Source organism: Parasteatoda tepidariorum, chromosome 8 (assembly GCF_982258835.1).
Source record: "Parasteatoda tepidariorum strain Cologne lab strain chromosome 8, Ptep-v5.0, whole genome shotgun sequence".
In the NCBI taxonomy this organism is placed as follows: domain Eukaryota; kingdom Metazoa; phylum Arthropoda; class Arachnida; order Araneae; family Theridiidae; genus Parasteatoda; species Parasteatoda tepidariorum.
Window position 1 is genome coordinate 111948114 of NC_141762.1, and position 7545 is coordinate 111955658.

The window sequence follows — 7545 nt, forward strand, 5'->3', positions numbered from 1 at the left end:
ATTAGCCTTACTGTACTGAAACTTTGAGGCAATGCTCAATGTTCAAACTTCAAAATTCTCATTCGATTAGAAATAATAAAAATAAAAGGAAAGAAAAAAAACACAATCTCACTAAATTTCACTTAAGAAAATTCTTGTAAACCTGATCCTCTTCCCTCCCATAATGCTGTCTTAAAAACTGCTGCTTACGTCATGCGCAACATAGCACTAATATTACTCCTGGTGATCATTTGCACTCTTGGAATTAGTTTCTTCGATTAAGTTGAAATTGGAGTTTCTGTTTTATTGATATTCTTCTATATTGTTTCCAGTTAAAGATATTTACTTTTCTTTGTAACATGAAAAAAGTAGGTACACAATTTGATTGCATTTCATTTTCATTATTAAGTATTTAATTTACGTATTGTTATTTATTTTTTTTAAAAAATCTCAATTAATATTAACATTTAACTTAGGAATCTAAAACTTAAATTTATGATTGGAACGACACAACCTAAGGGACATTGAATGGTAATTATAATGTCTTCTTAATTTCAATAAATTTTAAGTAAACACTGCAGCTATAATTTAAATTTAATTAACAATATTTTAATTTATTATTGTTATTACTGTTTTACATTATTATTATTTTTTTTGGATGTACGAACTGCCTATAGATTTAAGTAAATAGTTCCACATTGTAAAAAAAAAAAATAATAAAAAAAAGAAGTACACTTTACATAACTTTTGATAAACGAGATTAATACTAACTGAAATTAATAAGCTCGCATTAATATAAAAAGATAGCTCAGCAAATAAAAATTATATTTCCCAAATTGGAGTTCCAAATTTCCAAAATTTTATGATGCTCCAGACTACTTATCAGGATTTTAAAATTTAAACTGTGTATTACTATAGTATGAATCTGAGTTTTGCCAAACGTAGCATTTATAATGTTTTCTTAACTCACTTTCTAGTTTATTTAAGGCTAGAAGATTGTAATTTAAATTTCTATAACTTTCCAATTAGCTTAAGCACATTAATTTCTAGACAGGATAATATAGATATTCATGTAGCCTGCGTTCATGTATAATGTGTTTTATTCGTTTTCTAATCACTATAAGTAGAATTTATTGCTTATAGAAATAATCTTCTATCGAAAATTTGACTTTTTTTTGATTTTTTCTTTTTTTTTACTTTTGTAGCTGGAATGCTCAATTTAAAATGGGAACTCTGTGCTATATGTCAATACATGTCTTAATTTCTTTCTGTCCACTATAAGCACAATTATTACCATATTATTGGCTGATTGGTTATCATAAATCGAAATTTTAACCCCTTCCCGACTAGCTAGTGCGCGAATTCAGACTAAACGTCTTATCGGGATGCATGCACACTGTACCTTAAATTAATTACGGTTTTAAAATGGGCATTAAGATATACTAACAATTCAGAAACTTTTCGACCATTATTAATTAAAATTAAAAAAAAATATTAAAAAAATTTTGACAGAATTATTTTTGGATAAATGAATTTTATAATTTTGCGTAAAAAGTTTAGATTTATTTGAACGTGAAATATGCAAAGAATTAAATTGACATTAAAGATTGACCCAAACTTTCGATTCCTCTCCTTCCTAAACTATTTGAACCATAGTTTTCATATTATGATTACAACAATATAATTTAAAAGCAAGAATTGAAATCCTACGAAAAGGAGGCATGTTTTTTCAACGAAACACGCTTTATTTTTTGTTTGATTTCGTAACTTAAAATATCGTCATACTAATTATTTAGCATAATTAAGATCACCGCCTTAAACCATTAAGATTGTGTTCCAATAAGTGTAGATCCGATCTTTATAGAAAAAAGTCATTCTGTTTGATCTTATTTTGTGCGCGCTGTACATACGTTACGTTGCGTGTATATACGTAAGTACGATGCGTGCAGCAAACGTACTTACAATATTATTATAGCGCATACATACGTACGTATGTACGTGCATTAAACATGTGTACATATATATGAATGTTTGGATCGCTTAATGTTAACAAAGTTTCTTAAGTATTTCGCTATATTTGAAGAACTTTTTTAAGCGAATTATAAGTTTTGGCACACTATTATAAGATTCGTTTATCCAAAGATAATCTATGCAAAAAATAACTTTAAATAAATATTATTTTTTATTTTATTTACTGATTGTCGAAAACACGTAGCATTGCAAAATATCGAATTTTTTCCTCATCATTTTTGAAGTAATTTTAAAGGCAAAATAAGAAATTCGAATGAAATCGGGCTAATAGTTTCTAGGTAGTTCAATTCTAAAAAGAGTTATTTATGTAAAATTCGATTTCTGAAGAACACTTCGATTAATTTAATTTAAATTTAAAATTTTCGATTTTTCTTAAAAAGTTATACAAGGCGAAATTCGCAAAAAGAAATTTTAACGTTAAGTGATTCAAACTTTCTGCCGTTCTCCTTCATAAACTCTTGATACCATATTTTGCAGATGGCAGGTACCTCCCCTATATTTAGGGTCTAGGCACTGAATCCCTCATAAAGTTAGACCTTCAAACCAATAAGATCGAGTCGTAGTAGATTAAAATACGATCAATTGATCAAACTTTTTCAGGGTTTTCCATTTTTTGAGCTCTGTTTATACATAAGTGCATACATCGTTATTACATAGAGCATGAATACATGCGTAAATGTATTGAACATATATAAATTGTGTACATACGTACAAAACATACGTACGTACAAATATACCCACATATATATATATATATATATATATATATATATATATATATATATATATATATATATATATATATATATATATATATATATATATTATAGATGCAAACATTCATATAATGTATGTGTGTATCTATGTGAATTAACGTATATAAGAATATGCACACTTATATGTTCTACTTAAGGTATCTATACGTATATACGATACGCAAAAATAAATGGACCATTCTAAATAACTTTTTATCTAATCATCGTATCTCCACATTCAAGGACTCGATCTTAAAGGTTCGAGAATATGGCATATATGATAATTAATTAGTGCACATGATATTTTAAGTTACGAAATCAGACACAAAAACGTACTTCATACTCTGAAAAAACATACCTTTTGTTTAGTGTTTATTGGGTTTTTGACTCTCAAATTATAAGGGTGGCCGTAATCTGGGAAAAAATAGTCCCAATAGTTATAGTCAGAAGAGCGGAAGTTTGTGCCCCTTAATGTTATTATTACTTTTTACGTATGAGACTATATCATGAGAGCTTCTTAAGTGAATAGAAAATTTTTTTGCACTCAATTAGAAAATTCGTTTGTCCAAAGCTAATTCCATGCAAAATATAAGTTTTAGTCAAAATAACTATTTTTTGTTACTTTATTCAATGACAGTCTGAAAAATTTTGAATTGTAAGTTAAACAATTTTAAATGGCAAAAGGCAAGATTTGGACGAAATGAATAACTCCTAAAAATGCGACTTTTTCAAAATTCGATTTTTCAGGAACTATTGGATCGATTTCACTCAAATTTTGTATTTTGGCATTTAAAATTTCCTTCTTTAAAATGATATAAAAAATTATATACTTTACCATTCAAAATTTTTTCCGCTATTATAAAATTAAATAAAACAAGTAAATATTTACTAAAAATTATATTTTGCAAAGAATTATCTATGGGCAAACGAATTTTATATTTGTATGCAAAATTATTTTAACTCATTTAAAAAATTCTCAAGACATGGTGAAATATGCAAAAAGTAAAATTAACATTAGGGGGTCTAAGCTTTGGACTCAGACCACACTATTGGGACGATTTATCTCGGATTGCGAATACCCGTTGGACGGCTCTTTTGACCAAACTACTATTGGGACCATATTTCCCAGATTGCGGCTACCCCCTTCATTTTGTGGGTCAGAAATGGGCATCCGTCGATAAAAGGTATGTTTTTCAGAGAAAGTACGAATTATTTTTGTCTAATTTCATAACTTAAAATATCGTTTGCATTAATTAATTAACATATTTCAGATCCTAGGAACCCTTAAGATTGAGTCCTAGAACGTAAATAACCGATCATTAGATCATCTCGCAGTAGAGTGAACTTTAGGACACGTTTCCCACTAGAACACCGAAGTCAAGTATCACTGGCTACGGTCAGTGTGTGGATGGGTGATCACTTTGTTCAACCGGCAAAGGTGTGCGGTATCAATCATAATTAAACTTTTTAACCATTAAATTTTCGACTTCACGCGCAGGTCGTCACCGAAGCAAGCGATCCATCCCCTCTGCAGAGGATCAAAATTGTGTTGACATGTCTTCGGATCATCCTCAGGAATGTTTCCCAACTCTGCACCAATAGCTCATTGTTCATTGTTAGTGTGACATAGACCAACAAAAACAACCGATCATTAGATGAAAAATTTTTAAGAGTGGTCTGCTTTTTGTTTTGTACAAATAATTTATTCTTTCTACGTGCATATGACACACAATGTACTCACGTGTGCATGTACTATATGCATGTACTATCTAATAGCAATGTTATTCATGCAATCATATTTAAAGTAGCCACATATATATAATTATATACTGCGTACGCCCGTGTGTATGCACCTGTATGCATATAATGTATGCATGCATTCCTGTAAGTACAATATACTTTTGTGTCTATGTACGTACATGCAATTCATGTGTATGTGCATAAAATTTCATCTTATTTTTCAGAGAAAGGGGCATATCTGACGAGGAAGTAATTTATTTGAAGGAAGATTGTTTCGCTAATTCCTTCATGTTAAATATGTTGTGTATTTACTGGTGGTTATTTTGTTTATGTATTAACGAAATAGTTGATTTAATTATGGTGTTTTATGTCATTCACTAGTGGTTATTATACGGATAATATTTTTGTATATTAACAAAGTACCTAATTTAATTATGGCGTATCTAATTTGCACTACTAGTGCACTTGTCATTTATTAATTGTTATGATAATCATAATATTTATTTGCTGCTGTGTATTAAAAAAATATGTTTGGAATTTCTACATACATTAAACGATTTTTAAAAAAAAATATTTTGCTATCATTAAATTTCCTACATTTATCAGATCATACATATTAAGTAACAGATAAATAATCAGTTGCATTTTATTTATTTTGACAAAAGAAGACATTTCATGTAAATTTTCTCTGATATGCAAAAAACTGCATTAGCGAATTTTACACTCATCGAAACTTCTCACACCACATAAAATTCCGAATAAGAGAGAGAAAAAAAATACGCAGACCCTCTTTAAGTATTAGATGTTCTATTTATTTTGTTTTTTCTTTAATCAAATCGTTGAATGAAAAAATAAAATTCATATTAAACGATATTTTAATTTCCCCTTAATTAATTGCAAAGTAAGTCAGACGGATAAAAAATGATTATTTTCCCCAAAATAATCGAGCAGAATTGATGAAAAGAAGAATTTTCCTCTGATTGAGAAGCTAAATATAAAAATATAAAACCTAATAATAATAATGAAGTAAAATATAAAACCTAGTAATAATAATGAAACGCGCCGTCATACAATCTTGGGAGTGATGACGTCACGTTCAGAATGACGTTTTAGCTGACGTACACTAGCAATAGTATTAAATTGCATTGTCAATGAAAATCTCATGACAAGGTAGATTTTAGCTGAGCATACGAAACGCTGTGAACGGAAACCTTATAATTATGTAGATTTAAGATGATTTTCACCTTAGAACTAGCTTTATTCAAGGTTTTTTTTTTCTCGCTTGAAAACCCTAAGACAACCTCGTTTTAAGGTTGTTATGTGGAAGGTTGTTTTCCAAGGTTTTGGGTTAGGGTAATGTGCGTAGAATAGAGCAGATTGTCGCAGACCTCGTTTTAAGGTTAGAAGATTTACACGAAAACCGTGTGAAAAACCCTTTTTAGGTTTAAATGAAAAGGTTTTTGTTGGGTGAAAAAAACCTTATTTTGCTATCTGGGCTCATATATCCTACACCCACAACAAAACTTTATCCTAAAAAGGATATAAAAAAGTAAGAAATAAATATGTGTTTCAGGAAGTCCGAATAAAAAGAGAATGATAATACACAAAAACTTTTAAAGCAGCTAAATTTATTCACACCTCATGTTCACTCATGCGTTTTTTAAATCGTATGTTACAAGTGAAACATGCGCGAATTCAGGGCCTGATTACCGAAAAGGCACAGGAAGCAAGTGCTTCCCCTGTAAAATTCTAGGGGGGCCCCCAAATGACTGAAATTAGGGGCCCAATTTCTTATTTTTGCACTGCACTAGTGAACGTTCATTTTCTGCATTGAAAAGAATAAAAAATCGGTTGAGATCAACTCTTTCAAATAATAAATTAAGTGGTTTAGCCCTTTTAGCAATAGAGAGTGATATTACAAATAGGTTACAATTTGCAGATATTATTGAAGATTTTGCGAATTTGAAAGCGAGAAAAAAGCCTATGTAATGGTAACCTATGAGTTTTCTTATTTTTTTTTAAATCTTTCTTCTCTATCATGCGTGCTCAATTTAATTTTACTCTGCTTTTTATTGTTGAACTAAACACACAAGACTTTCAAATATCTATCAGTACAAAAAATATTTTTGTTTCATGTTTGAAAATTATTTGGTATGATTTTTCTGGTGCAGTAGCAATAATTTATGCTGAATTAGAATTTTGTGTTGTTTTGCCGCTAGTAAACAAATTGGCGTAAAATAAGAGACTAATCTTGCAAAGAACCTTTCGTATAACAACAAGAAATTTTATAATTTAATTTAGTGAAATATTTAAATTTTGTTAACATGTTTTTGCTACTATAAAGCACGTAAAGAAGGGTCCAACATGATTGCATAGGATCTCTGTATTCCTTTCCAAGGTTCTAATAGTTTTCACATGGTTCTCGTCTCTTTAAAATGTATTGTTTATAGGCGAAAAATATCAAAAGTTTATTTTGCCCAAGTTAGGGGGGCCTCAAAATCCTATTATGCTTCCCCTATTTTCAGAGGTTAATCGGGCCCTGCGCGAATTCGAAGATTTTCGCGAGAAAATTTGAAACCCGACTTGGCGAATGTAACATTGGCGAATTTCAAAATACGGTGCCAAAGAAGTGCCCGGGAGTCGACAATGTGTAAAGTCGCCACCTGGAACATCATTATTATGCCGAAAAAGATGTTTGTGTCTTAAATTACTTAATTATTGTTACTAGTGTCATTACAGTTAATAAATAATATTATTAAGATAAAATAAATGTCACAAATAAAATATTTAAGAAAGAAAGAAGGTACGATGTAGACAACAAATTGAACTTCTATGAATTTTCTCTTCTTTTTTTTTATCATTTGATTTTAAGAGTTAGCAGTACAGGTATTCAGGCGAAGATAACTTTAAAAAACATGAGAAAATCAATCCTTACTAATAAAATAGAAATTATTAAATAAGGAAAAGAAAAAAAATTTTTAATGCCTGTCAGGAGGTGTTTTTTTTTTTTTTTTCAAACATTAATATTTTATTCCTCTCA

The 7545-nt window shown here is 29.5% G+C and overlaps 1 long non-coding RNA gene across 1 annotated transcript; it reads left to right on the forward strand.

Annotated features, from left to right (window-relative positions):
* The first annotated feature begins 225 nt into the window (after positions 1 to 225).
* Positions 226 to 5012, forward strand: LOC147806693 (uncharacterized). Its single transcript, XR_015428573.1, has 3 exons — positions 226 to 347; positions 456 to 510; positions 4730 to 5012. It is a non-coding gene; the product is annotated as an uncharacterized LOC147806693 (long non-coding RNA).
* Positions 5013 to 7545: the final 2533 nt, after the last annotated feature.